The 19881-nt window shown below is 51.9% G+C and overlaps 1 protein-coding gene across 5 annotated transcripts in view; it reads left to right on the top strand.

The window, feature by feature from the left end:
- LOC133354557 (mucin-19-like) overlaps positions 1 to 19881 on the top strand; it is a 246981-nt gene that overhangs the window by 8857 nt on the left and 218243 nt on the right. For 4 of the 5 annotated variants that reach the window (XM_061571484.1, XM_061571489.1, XM_061571482.1 and 1 more), the window contains exon 1: positions 5305 to 5474. The exons of the other annotated variant lie outside the window; for it this stretch is intronic. The gene's annotated coding sequence lies outside the window, so the exon portion shown is untranslated. Of the gene's footprint in view, positions 1 to 5304; positions 5475 to 19881 lie in introns of those variants that run through there. 5 annotated transcript variants of the gene reach the window in all.

Genomic DNA, 19881 nt, shown 5'->3' with positions numbered 1-19881 from the left:
AGTTAAACGTTACCGCTGGGGAGCGTGGCTCTCTCCACGCGAGGGTGTGCGATTAGGCGTTTTGTTGGGTTGCTGAGAGTGACCGTGGGTACATGCTGTGTACGTGCGATGTCTGCTGGTCCTCAAGGGAGGACTGCTGGTGGGTAAGAGCAGGAAATTTTGTTGTTGTTGTTGTCACGTGTAAATAATATTGTTGTTAAAATGTAAATACTGGGGCATCCATTGCGTTATTTTGGGTATTTATGGGGAGTTTTTTTTAAGCGGGCTGGATTTACATCATCTCCACTACCCTGAGGCCGGGTGGCTGTCGTGTACGACATGCGGATGTGCGTTGTTGTGCTGTGCCTCAGGGGATTGGATTCTCCTTCTCGTCACAGATTCTTCAGCTCCCGTCGCACTGGGTGTTACCTGGTGTGCTAGCTGGATGAGGACTTGAAGGAGCAATTGAGCGCCGTTCGTCGTTCTGCTCTACCACTTGCTCTTTGACGTTGGACTTGAGCCGAGCGGATGGAACTGCAACATGGACACGCACTAAAACATCACATTTCTGGGTTGTGCGCGTTGGCCGTTCTTGCGTGTCAGTTGCCATTTTTGTTCATTGTGCCATTCTTATTCTTGTTGATGTTGCGCGGAGGACAGGCCGGTGTTCTGTTCCAGTTCCTGATACCTCCCCTTTCGTTGCTTGTGTTGTTGTTGTTATAATCTCCGTTGTGTCTGGGGGACTCCTGATTGTGATGCCTTCGCCCGCATTATTTTGTTCTGTTTCAGCCGAGGACGGCTGGGATTTTCTCTACGGGGGAGGGTAGTGTAATGCGGGCGTAAATGGGCGGGGCGGATATGACGATCCGAGAGGGAGGAGTCAGGGTGACGTGGGGGAGAAGTTATAGCGGGGAGACAGGAAGCTATCTGGGGGAGTCGGGGGAGTGAAGGGTGGTGAACACGTTGGGTGGTCGCCGTGCCTCAGCCTGGTGGCTGAGGGGCTCATGACGGCGCCAGCCAGCGGGGTGGAAGAGAGAGTGGAGGAATGAGGTAGGAAATGGCGAGATAGCCATAGAGGCCACGAAGGGCTGACATTGGGAGGTGGCGAGATCGCCACGCACGGAGGAACAGGGAGCAGCGATGGAGCTGCTGGGGAAGCAGCCAGAGGGCTGTACCAAGAGCCTGCAGCGGAGCTGCAGGAGCGTGGAAGGCTACGGGAGCGAAGGCAGATGTGGGGCTGCCAGGGAGAGAGTCTCAGGAGGAGTGCCGTGTGGGAAGGAGAACGCGAACCCCAAATAAAGGACACGGAGTCAGCAAGAAGTGTCTGAGTCCTTTTTATTACACATGTAATGCCATTGCCATTTGGTACTGTCATTAGTGGGAGCTGTAATAATGTAATTTGTAACGCGACGCAGCACATAATTTCAGACATAAATGACCGCAGAAGAACCTGGCATCCAGAGGTCATCGGGTCAATTCCATCTCCCGGCGCGGCAGTTGAACTCGTGGTGAAAGTTTCTTAAATCTGCCTCTGTCCGCTCAGCAGTATCAATGGGATCACCACAGTCAGATCGAATGGTCGGCCGCATGTCGTGTGGTAAAGAATCAGATTCGGAATCTTTATTTAGACTTGAAGAATCCGAAAAGCGAAGAAGCTCTTTTTTAGAGATATCCAGTAGGGGCGGGTCAGAAAGTTACAACATAATTTTTTTAAAATAGAAAGGAGTACAACGTGTATCGGAAAGCTAAGCAAGTTACTCAGTAAAAAAAAGTATACAAGTGCAATTGCATCAGTGTACATACATCAATTCTTGCCGAAATTTCAACACCAAATGCAATCTTGTGAAAGGCAGCAACACAAAAAACAACACACATACCCTAAATAAAATTGCACATTAAATTTTAACTATCGATGCATGGGTAAGGTTCAAAGTCACAAATCACACATGTGCTTGTATGCAGCACTAATATTCTGCTTCAGAATATTTCTTAAGGAAGATTTATGTTAAGGGAGGAAACAAGGCTGTTCCAAAAGTTGGTGCTGCAGCGGCAAAGGCTTTGTCACCTATTCCAATTCTTGTTCTTGGGTTTGACAATAAAGTTAATGAATTAGTAGCCGAGTACAGTATAGCACAGATTTGCCAATAAGGATTTTATGAACAGAGCCCAATGTAGATGTATTCTTATTCTCGCTATGAACCCGGCGACCCGAGTTCGATTCCCGTTCACGGCCACCACCGGTGACGATTGTTTGAACCGCTCCTGGGCCTCCCCTAGGTCGACTCAGCCTCAAACGAGTAACTGGTGTGGTGTGTGAACATCGCCACGGAGGCGAAGCCGGGTAGTAAAGCTAGCACGTTCCTTCGGAGTGGGCAGGTAGGAACCTGGTTGGACAGCGCATTCGTGCACGACAGACAAATATGCACGACAGACAAATAATCCCTAGTGGGCAGTGTGGAACATGTTGTTCCTACCTGTATGAGTAGCCGATCTGTAAGTTAGCGACATTAGTTAAAAAGTGATAGAATTAACAATGCGCAGGCGCAATCGAATGGGAAAACAATGTGTTTTCCGAGATAAAACCCCTATTTTAATGTGATTTTTATTTGAGGTGTGATCCATATGGGGTTGGAATGTAAGTTTTGAATCAATCAGTAAACCAAAGTGTTTGAAGTACTGGACTACGTTTGTTCAATGATGTTGTTCCTGATATCCTTAATCGGTGAATGGATTTGTGTTTGAACACAATAGCATGATCTTGGGTTTTTGGAATTTGAGAGCAATTCTATTGATTACAATTGATATTGAATTAAGCCGAAATCGTGTTGGAGATTGTTTGACTTCAGTTTGGAGATTTACCCAATACTAGCAGGACAGTGTCGTCAGAAAAGAGATTTCATTCTGAGTGATTTAAGTTTAGTCCAAGATTGTTTAAATCTAAGAACAGAACTGGACCCAACACGGAACCTTGTGGAACACCCTTTGTTATTTTAATATTTGTGGATGGCTGGCATATGGTGTGAAAAAAGTTCAACGTTCATACTATGTCCCTTTTGGCAACGTTCTGAGAGGTAACTCCGAATACATGTTATTGTACTGTCTGAAAATAGCTCAGTGGGGTTTAAAATGTATTAATTTTATAAAATACAATAAATGTATTATATTTGTATATTTTATTGGTGATTTGCTTACCTTGCGTATATTTTCCACACTTATTGTCTATTGTTTTGTATTGTTTGTTGTTGTAATGTTCTGACCCGCCCTCTACTCGACATCTATTAAAAAGAGCTTTATAGCTCATCGGATTCCTCCAAAATAAATATTATGATTCTGAAATTCTTCTTGACCAAGAGTGGGTACGCCCACCTCTTCCAACGCGTGGGAAGAGTAGACCAAATACACTCTCCAGCTCGCTTAGTGGAGGCGTTTCCGCCGGAAGAAGCGTGACCATGCACTTGCACCTTGAGCTTCACCGATATCTGCTGCCACTACAGGGGCGCGTTCCATTGCAACGCGGGACTTGTGTTGTCGTGACGTCATCGTGCACGGCGGGGTTGGTGACGTCAGGGAAGCACATGTGGAGCTATGACGTAATGCGGGTGGGACGTTAGCTGCGTCACGGGGAGGGATCTCGTGCCGATGCCGCACGTCGAGCACGTGCTCCCCACGTGGTGAGGCGACCCCGAGCCGGCAGCTCGTGACCGACTGGGTTCGGTCACCACTGATTGATTAAACGGGGTTTTTCTTTGGTTGACACTGCGTTGTAAAGTATGCATCTCCCGGGCATCTCTGAAAAATAGCTCCGTAGCTCATTGGATACCTCCAGGATAAAGATTCTGCATCAGCACATGTAAACGCATCAATGTTGTGAAAGGCCATTTCCCGAAACTGAAATAGGTACACCGCAGTTAATTGGAAGGTCGCATGCGGTGGGGTAAGGTGCGAGTACACGTAGACACGCAGATTTCGAATAATCGGTCGCATTAGGAAAGCATGTAAAAGAGTAACGTTTATTGTTATAGGCCCGTTTAAAAAAATGTATGGGCCTTGTCAAAAATACACATCTCCGTATTGTATATACTGTAATTTTACCTTTCTCTTATATTCACTTATTTCCAGCTCCTTGTCAATCCACATCTGGGGGTTTTACCGTACGTACGGGTCAAAATCAAAATATGTATTTATCCTGAAGAAATCCGATGTGCTATGAAGCTCTTTCACACGTCCAAGGTCGATGGAGGCGTGGCGAAGACCCGGTGATCACCACCACTGACGTTAGCTGTGCTCAGGAATCTTCGTGCAGAGCCAGTTAAAAACCACTGCGCCACCGCTCATGCCACAAAAATACTTTATTAAATGTCTACGGATCGAAGTGAATTGGGCCCCACGTGGCTCTCTGCACCCGCCGGGCGCTCACCCCGCCCCTCACGTAACCCCACCCCCCTTAGGCCCCCCCCCCCCCCACGGACCCCGCTCCGCCCTCACCCCCCTTCGCCCCGCTGCTATTGCCCCTCCAGCCCCCTCCGCTTTCTCGCCTCTCCCACCTTATATAACCCCCTCCCCATGCTATTGGGGGGCACATCTCATATCGGCTTCCTTCCATTGCACCCCCCCCCCCCCAACTGTTTCTTCTTCTCCCGTATGGGGGATGTTAGATGCAGGGCAACAAGGACAAGTTGAGGTGGCCAAGCCAGGCAGACACAGCCGCGCCTGGGGAAGTCGAGCAGAGCGCCGTCCCGCGGCTCCTTGCGCGTGTGCGGATGGGGGAGGGGGGAGGGGGGGGGGGGCACTGCGTCGTGACAACGTCCAACTCGCCCCACCCCGCCCCCCTCACCCCGCCCCCCTCACCCCCTCGTCCACGCCCCGCCCACTTCGCCCGTAGCCCCGCCTCCCGGAGGGGTGAGTGGGGGGGGGTGTGAGTGGGGGGGGGGAGTGGGGGATTTGTGAGTGGGGGGGGGAGTGAGTGGGGGGGGTTGTGAGGGGGGGGGGTTGTGAGTGGGGGGGTTGTGAGTGGGGGGGGGGGAGTGAGTGGGGGGGGGGAGTGAGTGGGGGGGGTTGTGAGGGGGAGGGGTTGTGAGTGGGGGGGTTGTGAGTGGGGGGGTGTGAGTGGGGGGGGTGTGAGTGGGGAGTGGGGGCGTGGGGGATTTGTGAGTGGGGGGGGGGTGTGAGGGGGGGGGGTTTGCGGGTGGGGGGTGTGAAGATCACGTGACGCGTGGCGGGGTGGGGGCCGCGCGCGCGCGCGTGCTGAGTGGCGGCGCGGACGCAGAGCGGAGCGAGGAGCGCGGCAGCAGCAGCGGCAGTCACCGGCTGCGCGTCCCCCCCCCCCCCCCTCACAAACAACAGCAGCAACCACGTCGGTCAAAACACGACACGAACAACAACAACAACAGCAATGCCGCTGCCCACGTGAGGGATGTGCCCGTCCGTGGCCGAGACGTGGAGGTGAAGCGGTATTGGGGCTGCTGCGGGTTCTTCACGTGCGGCGTCTCTCTCAGGTGAGCGAGCGAGCGAGACGGGTTGCGAGTGAGCCCCCAGCTGCTCCTGCTGCTGCTGCTGGGTTGTTGTTGTGGTTGTGGTTGTTGTTGTGATCTCGCGAGTTGGTGGCCGCATCGCTGCGAGTGGAGGGGAGCCGCGCGCCGATCGCCTCTCGCGAGTTTAGATTCCCTAGCGCGCATCGGAGTTGCCCGCGGCGAGTGCGCGCGCCCCTCTCGCGATCACGTGACGCACCCCTCGGCCAATCGCGGCGCGAGCTCCAGCCCGCCCCGCAGCCGATGCGCGCTACCAAATCTGAGGCACGTTGCGTGGCCCTTTAAACCGCCCCTCCCCCCCACCCACCCCGTGTCCCTTTAAGAGGGGCCCGAGGCGCCTTTAAAGCGGAGCTCCTTTAATGCGGAACGCGTTCACCAACGCAGCGCACCGCGTGCACGAGCAAAGAGCAACGCAAGGTTGTGATCGTGTCGACCCCCCCCCCCCCCGCGTGTGAAGTTAACGCGTCTGGTGCAAGCCGCTAAAGTAGAGGCAGTGAGACACGGGGGGGGGGTGCTGCTGGTGTTGCGGTCCTCTCTGCTGAACACCGCGGAGTTGCCGGCAATGTTCTTGGCGCCGCATTCCTTTTTCATTCGTTCGCGGCGCCGATTTGCGATTTGCAATGAATCGTTGCAAGTTGAACGAGAGCGGCGGGGAGCTTTGAATCTGGCGCCGGGGACCGTCCCCACGTCTCCAGAACGCGCCTCGAGCGAGTTCGCCGTGGCGCTGCGGGGTTGCTGAGACCGCGCAGTGGGTTTCTTGGCTTCTTTTTGATTTCTCATTCAATCGCCGCCGCCGCCGCTGCTGCTGCTGCGAGTGCAGATTTCACTGCGACCACTCGAGTTATGTAAGTTTATTTTTAATTAACAGGTTTTTTAAAATAACATTTTACATCACTCGCCAAGTGTTGACGCCATCTCTCCGAGCCGCGCCGGGGTGAGCAGAGGGACGAGCAGAGGGGCGAGCAGAGGGACGAGCAGAGGGACGAGCAGAGGGACGAGCAGAGGGACGAGCAGAGGGACGAGCAGAGGGACGAGCAGAGGGACGAGCAGAGGGACGAGCAGAGGGACGAGCAGAGGGACGAGCAGAGGGACGAGCAGAGGGACGAGCAGAGGGACGAGCAGAGGGACGAGCAGAGGGGCGAGCAGAGGGGCGAGCAGAGGGGCGAGCAGAGGGGCGAGCAGAGGGGCGAGCAGAGGGGCGAGCAGAGGGACGAGCAGAGGGGGTCCATGCTCGCTCCCCGTCGTGTGTCGTAGTTTCAGTAACGCAGCAGCAGCAGCAGCACTCTCAGCCGATGCCGAGTACTGCTGCAGCGTGCCCCGTGGCGTGCCCTCTTCTCTGTCGAGGTGCACAGCTGATGGCTGTCGGGCTTTTGCTCGTCGTAACCTGCTCAGTGCCACCCAAGCTCCCTGTTGTAGTGCGCTTCTTTGAGTAACAGAGTCGTCGCTCGTTTGGGGGGTTCTGGGGGCGATTCCGAGAGGGGTTCGTGCTCGCGACTGAGCCGGCTCGTGGGAGGCAGCGCTGGGGGTGGCTCCAAGCCAGCAGTGGCGAGACCCGTGGTTGATTCTAGTCACCACGAGCGCATTGCTAGCAGCTTGCCGCGTCTAGTAACGCGTCTCATTTACGAGTCCCGGGGTTTTGGGAATTTGGATTTAATTTGAGGATGCAGTGTGTTTGCGGAGGGGAGCGGTGGCGCAGTGATTAGCGAACTGCGCTATGAACTAAAGGGGCCTCGAGTTAAATGTTCCCGGCCACGGCTAAACCTCGGTGACGAGTGGTGGTGATGTCTCGAAAACGGTGCTGGGTTCCCTTTACACCGAGCCGCGTTGCTCATCGTGATGATGGTATTGTCAAATAAACCACCACCACGACTGACACGGCATGCAGATGATGCCTTCATCCAGCAGCGGATTTACACAGGACCCGCACGTCAACGATGCGATGTGGGTTGCTTGGAGCCAGCCTGGCCGGCCTGCGTGGTTATTAATGACCGCACCGTATGTGGTGGTTGGTGGTGGTTGCGATGGTGGGCGCTTATGCAATTCCTCACGCGCCCTTCGCGGGCAGGTTGTGCGTGAAGTGAGGCCGTGATTTGATGGCGCGCTGCAGTGCGTGTGTTGAGACGGAGTTTAATTAGCGTGAGAAAAGAGAGCGAGCGGCTGTGGTGTTGCTTGAGTCTTGCGTTTTAAACGAGACGAACCGAACCACTCTAATCCTAACAACTTAACATCCCCGCTCTCACGTCTTAAGTAATCTCAACGTGACACTCCTAATGCCCCTGGCATGTTCCTTGAACACAGTCATCTTAGCCCCAACCCCTATTCTTAGCCACCAGCACCACGAAGCCTCGTCATAATCCTTATAATACCCACCATCACATAACTCTCAATCATAACACCCCCACCTTTATCCACCAGCACGCACCATAGCCTAGCACAGATCCTAAATCATAACATTCATGCACCTGGCCCAAAGGTACATCCGTCTATCTCACACGCAACCCTTTAACTGCCTTAATATAGTTAAAGGTTAAACTTTATTGTATTTTATGTGGTCTGGCCGGGTATGTGCTTCTGACGCAGTTATCAGGCTGGCGTTGCAGTTTATTATCAAAACAGATGCTCGGGACTTGCTTTGGGCTCCACACGAGGCTTGCACCTGCAGAGCGACCGCTTTGACCGTGTTACGTCGTGGGGCGCGATCGGAGGAAGACTTGGACAAATTCTTTGTCAACATTTGTCCGCTTCCCCTCCCAGGGGACGCCACTTGGGCCATGCCCTTGAGAGAGAGAGAGTGACGCGGTTTGATTGCGCCGGCGCTGCTTCGTGCTGAACCGCGGGACTGCGTGTTGCGAATGTCGCACCGTCAAACCACTGCGTTCGTAATCGATCACAAGAGAGTTTTGCCACCCGAGTGCTCGCAATCTTTGTCACGTCTCTCGCTAGAGCGGAACAGCGCATCGGCCGCGCTTCTTAAGATCGTCAAATTGTATTATGATGGCAAACGGCCGTGAGATTTGTCCACCAAGTTTTGTGGTTGGGAGTTTGCGTCTGGGGTAAGGGCAAAATTGTTATTGCTGCACACTCATTGGTACAGTCATAATGCCACAACTGGCAGCAGCCCAGTGTCCCTGGCGTGACGCCAGTAGCATAGTCACCCATACAGTAACAATCGCCCCTGCTGAGAGCTCATACACAAGACACCTCTGTGCCCTGTGCCAGCAGAAATTGCAGTGGCAGTGACTTATTCTGTTTTCATCAATTCAATTAAATTCCCCTTCTTTAAGCCTCCTGTGAGCTCATAGACATTCATGATTTATTGTGCAAGGGAGACCAGGGTGGCAGTATTTACGCATTTGCAGCCGTCCATATTTTTGCAGTTTAGTTGTAGGTATTTTGCAGTTGGCAGAGGTGCGTAATAGCTTAATCCTGCAAACGGCATACCATCTGTAATGTCCATATTTCAGCCGAGCGCTTGGTGTGCTTTGGTAATTACCTGGCAAAGGTAAAACTGGCCCCATCGGCGGTATTGAACCAGACACGCTGTGCAATGGCCAAGTGATGAACACACGGAATGGTTTGGAACCTGGCCACGTGATCCAAAGCGGTCCGTTTTGATGTTGGAAGATCCACTACCGAATTTCTCGTCTCCACAGCCACAGGCAAGCCCGGTCGCTGCTGGCCCAGCAGCGGCACCAGGGCCCAGTCTGCATCCCCATGCTCCACGAGCCACAGGGCTACGCGAGCACGACCCCACTTGTCCAGTATCTTCCCTCCATCTCTTCAGCCAGGGCTGATGAGGGTCAGGAATCAATCGTTAAAAATAAATATATTGCTTTTATAAGTAGGCGTGGGCTCGGTTTTACTTTCAAGTTTAATATTTACTTTTTATAATTTTCCTCCACGTGTTTTGATTTCTGCTGGGACGTTAAACAGAGCGTGTGGCGTAATGGTGCGCGTATCGCGTCCACGTGGACCCTGGTGACATCACGCCAGCCTCCGTTGTCGGCCCAGATTCTTGCCCTATGGCTGGAGTTGAGTTAAGAACCAACCTGATGCGGGACTCGCTGGGACCAGATCTGCCCAGGAGAGCCAGCAGGGGGAACATGGGGGGCTGAGAAATCCAACCAGGAGCCAGCACCTTATCAGCCCAGCTCCCTCTGCCCATAGCAACGGGACCTCGTCCTCCCACTCGAGCTGAGCTGGCCCAGAGCCAAGACTGTCCCTCGTCCTCCCTGGGTGGCCCCATCCCTTTCCATTGCCCCCACTTTCTTCTCTCTCCTTTCTTCTCCTCATACCCCTGTGACCTAGTGAATCAAGCCTTGAATTTGCACACCTACATTGAGCATGAATACCAATCGTGGTGGTACTTGGGACATGGATAAAATCGATGTTTTTCAAAATGCTACGTCAAAATAAATGTATGGTAGGGTTGCCTAGATCCCTCTGCGGTTTAAGTACGAATGCAAATAAAGTACGTGTACGCTGTTGTGTTTTAAAATCGCACGATTACACAGTTTTCAAAAGGACACACGTTCACAAAACCATTGAGACAATCCCACTCGCTGGCGTTAAGCATAACACTATGCATAATTAAAGTCAGCAAAATGACGCACAGCCTTGCTGCGTTACGCCTGCTCGCCGCGCAGTGGCTTCCAATTCATTTGCTCCATTAATTTACAAAATAAATGTGGTGCCGTATCGCTGCCGAAAATAAATGCATCTGTTTTTTTTCCCCTGCGGTCAGGCGAGCAATGCGTAATGATAACTCCTCTGCAAATTTATTTTTTTGCTGCTCGGAATAAAACCACGCGCCTATGGTTTTCTTAGCGTTTTACTCGAGTGTGGTTGTAAGTCTATTAAAAGGAACGACAACAAAGGGGGGGCGGTGCTCTGTTTTAAGCTGCGCAAACGTCTCCAGTAAATGTCCCCGGTTTAACTAGCCGTGTCTGTAGCCATTAGCGCTCCGCGGAGTCGCTAACTACCGTTTAACTAAATGGCCTCCGCCTCGCGGAGAACGGAGGGGCGACCTCCCCGCTGACTTTGTTTTCACATTTAGCCCTCCCGGTGAAATTCCGGTGGTTCTAAAAAGGGGCCAATGTCCAAAAGTGTTAGGTTTTCATCTCTCGAACGAGTATTCTGGCAGTTTAACTTTGAGTTGACATTGGACGTGCGTGCATGTGTGTGTCTGTGAGCTTCATCTGCCAGCGCAGCCAGTGCTGTGTCAGATGCACATTGGTAGGTCGCTCGTCACAATTATTTAAAACAACTGTCACTTTCGTTACGTAAACTGTGCACTGTGTTTGTGGCTAAGTTGGGTAACTGTAGCAACGATCCATATGCCCTTTGTTGTCAACATTTTAAACTGTGAATCCTTTCCTGGCCACAGCCAGAGCCCCCCCCCAACATCTTCGATGACATCAGCACATTTGTAGGTGATGTTCGTGTGTGACGGGGGGGGGGAGTCTTAAATGGCCTCGTAAAATTAAAAACAAAACAATTACCCTGCCTAATGCGAAGCCGGTGCTCGTTTATCAGCCGTGTGCTGCTTGCTTCCCGCTTGGAGGTGTTCGATGCACAGTGACGAGTTTGTGCATTCGCTTCGCAGTGAGGAGATCAACTCGGCTCGTTATCCATCTGGAGTCGATAAATTGAGTCTCACTTGGTGAGAAATCAACAGTGGTCGTTGCGTGGATAGACTGGCCGAACACCCCGAGTGTGTGTACATTTCCACCACTGGCTCGGAGCCAGCAACAGAGATGAACACCACTCGAAGCTTCTTGTTCCGGGAGGGGGAACGCTTGGAATTGACGTGAGCCATCCGGAGCGAGCGCTGGTCTTGATGTCTGTCACGTTGCTGAGATGTGAATGACCTTATGTGGTTCCAAGTCGAGTGAAACGTGATGTTGACTACAGTCAAGTACAGCATCGACCTTTTCACTGTCAAGTCGGGCCAAAGTCAAAGGGTGTCCTGGCTCAAATGAGTGTGATGTGGAGCTTCATGTCCCTTGGCAGCCCCGAGTTGGCGGTGGAAATTCCACAATCCTATGGCAGAGGCCAGAAGCTTTGGCGGTGCGCCACTGTTGTTCGCTGTCAGCGGTGGATCGAGCGGACGAGGGCTTACAGATCCGTGCGTGATCGTGTTTCGCCGAGCTGATGGCCAGGAAAGTGGGGGTCGTTTAGCAGTAGGGTTCAGATGGGGATAACAACAAGCTGGCCTCATGTTCACTTGCATGGTTGTGTGTGTAATGGATTTCCACTGCGACATTGTCGCGGTTAAAGGTTTTAATTTTTTTTGCTAACGGAATAAAATGGCACCCGGTTGATGTTGGTTTCATCTTCCTGAAAGAGAGGCGCTCCGCGAACGCTTTTTTTTTTGATGCTCCGTCACGCTCGCCGCGGTGTCTCTCCATAAATAGTTCTTTTTTGTCCCGGGTGTTGGTGCGACGGCGGTCTTCGTCTCGAGCCCGTGAACGTGGCACGACCGGGGAATAGCGTCGCTTCCTCTTCTCATCCACTTTTAGATAAGGTGTTGCGTCTGTCCTTGAATTCGCCCCGCCATTCTAGTTTCCGCCGTTCTGTGATCAGAGAAAATCCGGCTACTCCAAGGAGGTGCTTTGTTTCCCTCCGTACTTTGCTTCCGTGCGTGCGTGCGGAATCGGCCAGAGTGGAGAAATGGATAAGACAAACAGTCGCAGTCAACGAAACGCGCGACTGCTGGTGCCAACGTCAGCAGTGGCTGACGTGATGAATGCACATCGTTGGCAAAAACTGTTAATCATTCAATTAGTGGTGTTGACCGCACCTTGCCGTCGGCGCTTCACAAACCCAGTTTTTGTGCTTGGCTCGGTGGATCGGATTGTTCACATTTTTCAGTCCTGTCTCTACCTCCCCACTTCTGTTAGTGTGCTGCATTGACGATCACAAGCGCCCTGCTGTAGAATATCGTACAGAAAAAGGCGCCTTTTCCCAAATGCAGATCCCTCGTCTCGGTTGCAAAGAAGGCGGCAGATGTCGTCATTTGGGAATGGCTGTTATTCTTATTTATGTTTGGGCCGGTTGGTGCTGCGACAAAGGGCTCGAGTTATAATATTATCAGAACGTTGCAAGTTCACGTCCCGATTGAGGGTCAACTCCCCCCACCATTCCTACAGGGTTAATTAAAAGAATACCATTTTGCGGGAAAGCCACCATTGATCCTCCCACGAATAAGCTGGCACTCGCCATAGGAACATGGAATTTTCAACACCGCCGTAGGGACACCAATGGACGTGAGGGAAGCGAGTTCGCCACGGGGCTTCTGCATGCATGACGACACTGAAATAAACATACGCGAGGGTAATATTTAAATGTGGTGTTTTTGACTGCGACAAAATAGCCTCCTGCAAACAACAATCACAATAATAACACGCCTGCTGTACAGTAAACTGTCGACTGCGTGCAAGCCGGTTTGGTAGTGGGGCACGCCAACAACCTGAGGGCCGTGTGGCCTCTGCAAACCGGAGTAGCAGGCGCAGGACGGCGTTGTGGCGCTCGAAGGGGCCTGCAGTGGTGAGGTGCTCGTGTCTGCCACACGTCTGTGATGCCACAGGAACACGGCTGCCTTAACCCCCTGCCCTCATTAGACTTCGCCAGAGTTTCAATAAAGGCTGTGCCCTTCATGCCATGCGGGATTTGTAGAAAGGTGAGGTGTGAGCAGCAGGCGTGTAACGATCGATTTGTATCCGTTCTTACGATCACGATACACGCATTGATTAGCCCCGTGTTGAGAGAATAGATGCGCTGTGATTCATGCAAAATTCTACACACGTTTTACTTCAGGGCTGATACGGTACAATATGGATTTCTATCGCATTTAAATGGGACCACATCTCAAGATGCGGCACAGGAATATTTGCGACAGTGTGCGTGGAAGGCAGTAGAGGAGAGGCTGGAGCTCGTGTGGCGAGCACGCAGAGTGAGACGAGGGGCAGGGGTGAATCCATGAAAGATTTTGACGACAAGATGCAGGAGCTGGACAAATTACAAAAAGACTTCGCACAACGACACGATTTCTAGACAAAAGAGATTTTGTTCTACAATCGACTCAAGGCTGACTCGTGACCAATTGATCAAATCGGGGGGGGGGGGGGGGCAGTTTCAAGCTAGTGAATCATTATGTACCTGCTGGCTCGAGAGCTCTCGTACATCGTCCGCTTTCAGAATGGACCCCGCCACCACACACGCTCTGCCGTGTCCGCTCTCCGAGGCGTGCGAGAGAAGATGGGGTCCACGGCGCCGCCGGGGGACAGTGGCTGGTGGAAGGAGAATCGGCGACGCCGTCTCTAAAATTGTTACTGCCGCTGACATTTCGGCGGGGCGCGCTGGTCGCCCAGCCGAGCGTTGCCCTCGCAGGGCAAATGGGGGGGGGGGCCCTTTGCTGCTGGCGCGAGGGCACTCGGCCGGCATTAAAAGGGCCTTTCACGCGGCGCAGCCTTATGGGAAGCGGTGCTGCCATTTAATAACAACACTCGGCCTCCCGCCGACGGGCGGCTGCGGTCGCGTTGGCTATTGTGCACTGACAAATGATGTGACATTAAATAAGACGCACGGAAAAGCCCCTTTAATCTTTAATCTGTCGGGCCAGTCGAGGTCGGCGAACGCACTCGTTTAATTCCGCGTAACGCTGAGGGTCGGCTGTTTTGGGGCGTTATTGTTGCGTCCCGAGCCTGCGAGAGAGGGCGGCTCGCTTGAGGAGACCTTAATCTAGCAGTGGACAGATCATGGCTGTCATTTACACTTGATTCTAACGGCGCACATCTGATAAGCTGCACCTGAAAACTCGCAGTGCACGTTTACGTTACGATGCAATTTGCTTGTGTGATTTAGTTTTAAGCCACTGCATTATTCCAGGAGCATCTAAGAGGGAGGGACAACTGCTCGGTGGGCAGGGGGATATTTTACAAATATTTCACGGTGTTAATCAACAACAGCATTTTTGAGTTGAGAAGGGGAACCGACTGGGACAGGGAGAATGGCGGGTTACAGTATCGGGTTGAGATAAGAGAGGCGTTTGGGGGAGGTGGCAGTGCTTGCTGCACGGCAGAGAGGAGGAGGAGGAGGCTCTTGGACTTGAGCCAGGCTTCACCCACGCAGACGCATCGTCCTGCTGCCGTATCTTGCCTAAAAGTGAAAGGTGCAGCCCTGCAAGTTACGCGGTGGCAAGACGTTATCTCCGTTGACTGGTACGCAGGAAGTCTGTGGGTTTGATCCCGGCCCGTAACGATTATTGTTGTATATGTGAAGTTCGTGTGTTTTCTCTCTCTCTCCGTGATGGTGGTGTAGATTTTTCTCCAGGTCCTCCGGTTTTACCCTCCGCATTTAGAATCGTCACGCGTTTAGAATATTCGCCCGCGACTATACATTCTCACGTGATTATATAAGCCACTTTTATGAGCTATCATATGTGGCCGGTCAACTGTGAAAAAGAGCTCAAGCTTTACCTCGTGAAATAAAATGGTTAGTTTATGCTATGACTGGTGTAAGGGTCCTCACTAGCAGGAGCGCGAGAAACCCGCTCTGTTCGGTATTTTGGCCTCTGCTTTCTAGCTGTGCAGACGGTTTTTAAAGAGATTGGAGTACCCACACTTGACCCCACCACACCGGTTGATTAACCGTGCCATACCCATGTTACACTGCAGGGTGGACAGAGGTGAGAGGATTTTGATATCTTGCGCCATTGTTGCGACTGCCACTCCTGGGGATGGAATCAAACCGGCGGCCTCTCCGAATTGCAAGTCCAGCGCACTAACCATGACGCCACCGTGGCGCAGCTTTGCAGAGCCGCTCGTGAACGCTCGCCAGCCGGAGCGGCCTTGTGTCTCTCCGCCGAGCCGGGGCCCACGGTGCGTGCACCGGTCAGATCGGCGGCGCTGTGTGCGAGGAGTTGAACGAGTGGAATTGTTCCTGCCGATTGTCAGGCTTTGAGCAAAACCTATTGATGCCATGTAACTGAGTTCCATGTTCCTGGGGTTAATGCCGTGCGTCGGCTCCCACGCGCACAGACAAACACCAAGTCCCCCCCACCCCCCCCCCAGTGGGGCAAGTGCTTTTAGCGAGCACCTTTGAAGGCCAGCACAGCACAGAAGGGGGTGGGTGGCCAACGCCATGCCTGGCTACCTTTGTCTCCCTAGTGGCGATGTTTACACACCGCACCAAGTACTCATTTTAGGCTGAGTCAACCTAGGGGAGGCCCAGAACCTGTTAACATAATCGTCACTAGTTTTGACCGTGAGCGGGAATCGAACTCGGGTCGCCGGGTTCGTATTGCTGCGCGCTAATCGCTAACTGCCGTTCACCACTAAGTAGCAGTGATGTCACCACTAAGTGACGGTACAGTCATAATGTGCAATTATTTTATATTGTATTAATAATATTCCCATTGGTTCCTGCCAAAGTAAAGTAGAATTTCCACCACAGGGCTGAGCACTATCTGAATACACATTTGAGCAGGGAGACCAAATGTCTTATTTTTGAGATTGGTTATATGTACACCGTTATTCGTGCTTGTGCCATGCTAGGCGCATTTTGAGGCCACGTGAAGTGTCGATGGCCCACTGGCAGGAGGTCATGGAACAGACCAAGGTGCCTTAAATTGACTGAATGCGATGACTGGCAGACGCACCAAGTGTATTCCCCACTATGCCAGCTCTGCGCTTTAGCCACCTGGCACTTTGCTCCTTGTTGTGAGCGTCGCTCCTCTGCCCTCCATTGTTGGTGGAGGGCGTCTGCCTCCAACTACCCAACAGCGTTCTTCATGAACCTCCACAAATGCCGATCTTGACACTCCTGGTACTAGTCATTGGCAATTACAATCTGCACCACATCCTTCTGTACCACATCAGTCTATATTTTCTCTAGTCCGTGCTGTGCCCATTTAGCTCCATTTTTCCAGCCGAACAGATGCTGCTTGGGCATGCGTTGGCTGGGCATGCGGGCTATATAACCCAGCCACCGCAGCCTCGCTTTCTGGAGTAGCTCACTGATGGGACTGTGTCCAGCTCTTTCCAGGATCCATGAACTCACACAATCCAGTCTGGTTAAACTCAGGATGGATCGTAGGCAGGCCAGCCGGAATGTTTCAAACCGGCACAGATGTTCCTTTTAGAGGGCTCCACGTTTCGCACACACACACAGACACACACCTGCATACATAAACGTACGCAGCCCCTGACGATCCCCAGAGGTACCCATTGCCTCGTACCTGCACTCGTTCTCAGATGCTGTGAAAGTTATGTTTTGGAAGTGAGCCCAATATAAATGCATTATTTATGCCAGGAACATAGGGAACTTTCTCATTTTTGCTTTTGCGTTGGGGATGTCACAAAAGCACCGAAAACGAATCAGCCTCGGATGCGTTATGTCACAGCAAAGGAAATCCCGTCTTCTTGTGTTGTCCTGGGCAAGTGTTTTCCGCTTAACAATTTATGTTACAGGAGTGTTTGTGTCATTGATGCTGCTAGTGGCATTGTGAGGGTTTTCCATTATTAATGGGGGTAGAGTTTTAAAGCATCTGGGCAGCCGTGTGTGAAAGTGGCTGGGCGGTAGGTGTGCCGTTTAGCTCGGGCTGTGGTGACGTAACACTTTTGTAGATTACCTTTGACTGCTCTTACTATGAATGTTTCAGATTACACCGATAAAACGTTGCCAAATTGGCTTTTAAGAGCGGTCCCAAGATTTAACGTCGATGGCACCGCTAATGCATACGTCCTGCTTAATATTTAACATGAGCATTCGATTCATGAAAACTTGCCAAAAGCACTTTTCATTCTCATGACTTTGGTTCATTTTATTCACAGTCAACAAGCTTTAGAGTTGTCTTCCTGCTAGCGTTTGGTGGCCTTAAGTCTCTGGTGCGAACTCCACATTCTTTTGACAGGGCTCACCATGTCCATAGGGCAATCACTGTTCATCTCGCCGACTGGTCCCCATGTCGTTGCTCCCAGGTTGGGGACAACCAGCCGAGCTGGATCCTGAGCCGACTGGAATCCTAACTAGGACCCACGCGACCTTCGCGAGCCGAGCGCCGTCGCAGCACGGCCGGCTTTCTCTCACCGGGTCGCGGAGTCTCCGTTGTGCAGATTGATAATAATGCGCGGTGGGGCGGAGCCTGCGGCGAGCGACCGCGTGTGGGCGGTGGCTTCATCTCGCAGAGTGCAGCGCCGAGACCGTGGTGCGCCCGCGAGCTGAGAGCGTGCGCACGTGTGCTCGTCGCGAGAAAACGTCCGCTTGCCTAATCGGTGGCCTGTAAACTTGGAGCGAGGGTCGTCGCACACGCACAGAGACAACTCATCCCATTGCACAGTCACAACTCATCCCGTCACACACAGTGACAACTCATCCCATTGCACATCATAATTGATTTGTTTCACTCTCTCTGTTTGCGCTACTCTGTGATTAAGACCTGGTTACGCTCGGCCAAGGTTCTTCAACTTGTGGTCCATGGGCCAGCAGTGGCCTGCCAGGCCACCAGTTTAGGTAGGTGCTTGGTGGAGCTCTGACCCATGGAGAGATGTGACTCAATGGGACATATAGTTTCACAATTTCAAAGGTCATAGAGGGCCTCTTGTCTGAAGCAGTTATTTCGTGATGTCGCTGCAACGGGCAGATTCATCCCATTGTAGTCGGCGTACCGGAAGTTCCACAGCACTGAGGCGGCGCTACTAAAGGTCACCGATGTTCTCTACAAGATCCTGGATGACCAGTGCGCCGCAGCGTTGGTTGCCCTCGATCTCTCGGCCGCCTTCGACACCATCAAGCACGAGATACTCATCGGGTGGCTATGGTAAAGGTTCAGTGTATCAGGTACGGCGCTGGGGTAGATTGAGTCATACCTACCCGGTCGGTCACAGTTCATCAAGCTGGGTGACGAACAGTTACCGCCAATGCCGTGCCTGGTTGGCGTACCACAGGAGTCTGTCCTTGGGCCCTTCCTATTTTCAACATGCGTCATTCATCATACAGGGTTTTTTGGGTTAGATCGCATAAATAAAATTGTGTCGTTAAACCCGCCAATTAGTAAGGGTTGTCACGTAAACAGAACATGCCAATTCGTTACTCGTACGGCACGCCGGGTGTGTTGGAGAGTAAATCCACATTTACACAACATGTGGATTTACTCTCCAACACACCGGTGTGAAAAGGAGTTCAACATGCATACATAGCTTAGTGAGATGAAAGATACACAAGAGAGAGTGAGAGATTAGAAATCTGTAGGTACTAGAAAGATTAGTGAGATGCAAACCGGATTAACAAGAAAGAAATGAGACCTTTGCAGACGAGAGATACAGATTAGTGGCCACGCACAGCTGTGACGATGTCCCTGCTCCATGTGACGCCATATCATCGTATATGTGGCGTGTGATGTCATTTGGCTCTGCCAGCAAACGCTGATTTTATTATGTGGTCTGCCAAAATAATATCGCTGAAGAACCCTGAACCAGGTAATTTTCCTGGGGTGCCGTTGTCTGAAAAGGTACATCTGCCAGCCGACATTCATTCATTCATTACTAGTTAAGTGGGGACTGGAGTTGGCATTTACTTGTTCCTATAGGTGTTTGTTAGGCAACTTGAGACTTAATCGACCACGTGTGTCGCATGCAAATGCACACTACATCATTTGCAGTCATGTCATTTTAAACATTGTCACATCCGTCCATAGGCGATAACGGAGTGCCACTTGTAGCAGATCAACAGTGGTTGGTCCCATGGAAAGACTGGTATCTGTCATGAGAATGTGGAATGTCGACCACTTGCTCCGATGCAAGGGGGAGGGGTGGGGGCAGTGGAGAAGAGTGCTGACTTTTTCAGCACGGTTGGCTACGTACGGTGCCCAGGAAGTTGCACATATTACATACAAGCAGAGGCTGCACACTGGCTGCTGTTTGGCAACCCTTCCCCTCGCACACACCCAGGATGCGGTTAATTACATGCATTATGTAAATTAAGAAGGCGTCGGTCCCATCACCGAAATAGAATAATATTTGGCCCTTCAGCCAAATCTCAGAACAATGCGCCTTGCTAGTTTTGCGTTAAAACCACGCAGACCCTGGGCTGGTTTTGCCTTTCAGTGACACTCATCAGCAGCCTGTTAAATGAATGCTACTGGATAGCTTGTTACAGTCTGCACAGTAGCCATTAATCCCTTCCCTTTCGGATGATGTACATCATCGGAACAGAACGAAAAGAAAAACTAAAATAAAATAATTTTATCGGCACCGAGGCTCCCAAACGGCCATGTGGGAGGGCGTGTGACACAGTTTGGTGCCAGCTAACGTAGAGTGCTGAAAGGGAAAAGGATTAATTTGACATCAGTATTCCAGCTCGGAGGCCTTATCCA

The sequence above is a fragment of the Lethenteron reissneri genome, chromosome 47 (genome assembly GCF_015708825.2).
Source record: "Lethenteron reissneri isolate LAM-NWPU_2019-01 chromosome 47, ASM1570882v1, whole genome shotgun sequence".
In the NCBI taxonomy this organism is placed as follows: domain Eukaryota; kingdom Metazoa; phylum Chordata; class Hyperoartia; order Petromyzontiformes; family Petromyzontidae; genus Lethenteron; species Lethenteron reissneri.
Note: the sequence above shows the minus strand (reverse complement) of the source record. Positions and strands in the feature narration are given on the sequence as shown.